The sequence below is a fragment of the Cynara cardunculus genome, assembly GCF_001531365.2.
Source record: "Cynara cardunculus var. scolymus isolate 2C chromosome LG 12, CcrdV1, whole genome shotgun sequence".
Lineage (NCBI taxonomy): Eukaryota > Viridiplantae > Streptophyta > Magnoliopsida > Asterales > Asteraceae > Cynara > Cynara cardunculus.
In genome coordinates this window covers 16,479,898-16,480,569 of record NC_037539.1, presented here as the reverse complement: position 1 = coordinate 16,480,569, position 672 = coordinate 16,479,898, and positions in this window count along the sequence as shown.

Below are 672 nucleotides of genomic sequence, written 5' to 3'. Positions count from 1 at the left end.
AAAATTGCAGCTTTTGTGACTAAAAACTATACGACAAGGGTTTTTAAGACCAAAACTTCGTAATTAGTATTAATCTTACAATTAGATGAGATTTTAATTTTTTTTGGGAAACGTCTTCACCAAGCTATTATTTGGAATGAATCTTCATTTCAAATCCTTTATGACGTCACTCAAACCACGCACCTGACACAAAACAGTTTGTACCCTTTTTCCGTTTCATCCTTTTTCCCTTCCAAATCCCAGCTTGACACATGTCCACATTCATTTATGGCACGTACTATCACGACGGCTCACGTTCCTCCAATCCCATCACCCAAAACCCAAACCGCCACTTTTCTCATGATTATTATATTATAATAATCAAAGAAACGTTTCCCTTACCACTCCACCCCACTATCACCTCACCCCTCCACCGCCCCCCAATCGCCCCACCCCACCAAACTACCCTATATATACCCTTCTTCCCCATTCTTACACCTTCTTTACACTTTCAAAAACTTCAAACACAACTCCGACGAACTTCAAACTTGCAACTTCATCAAAAATGGCTTCCTCCGCTTCTGAHGCTTCCRACAACAATGACAGCCGCATCCAATCCACCGGCGCCGACAGCCGCGCAATCGTCTTCTTGCCCATGAAACCCAATAACCATATGATAGAACTGCGCAACAC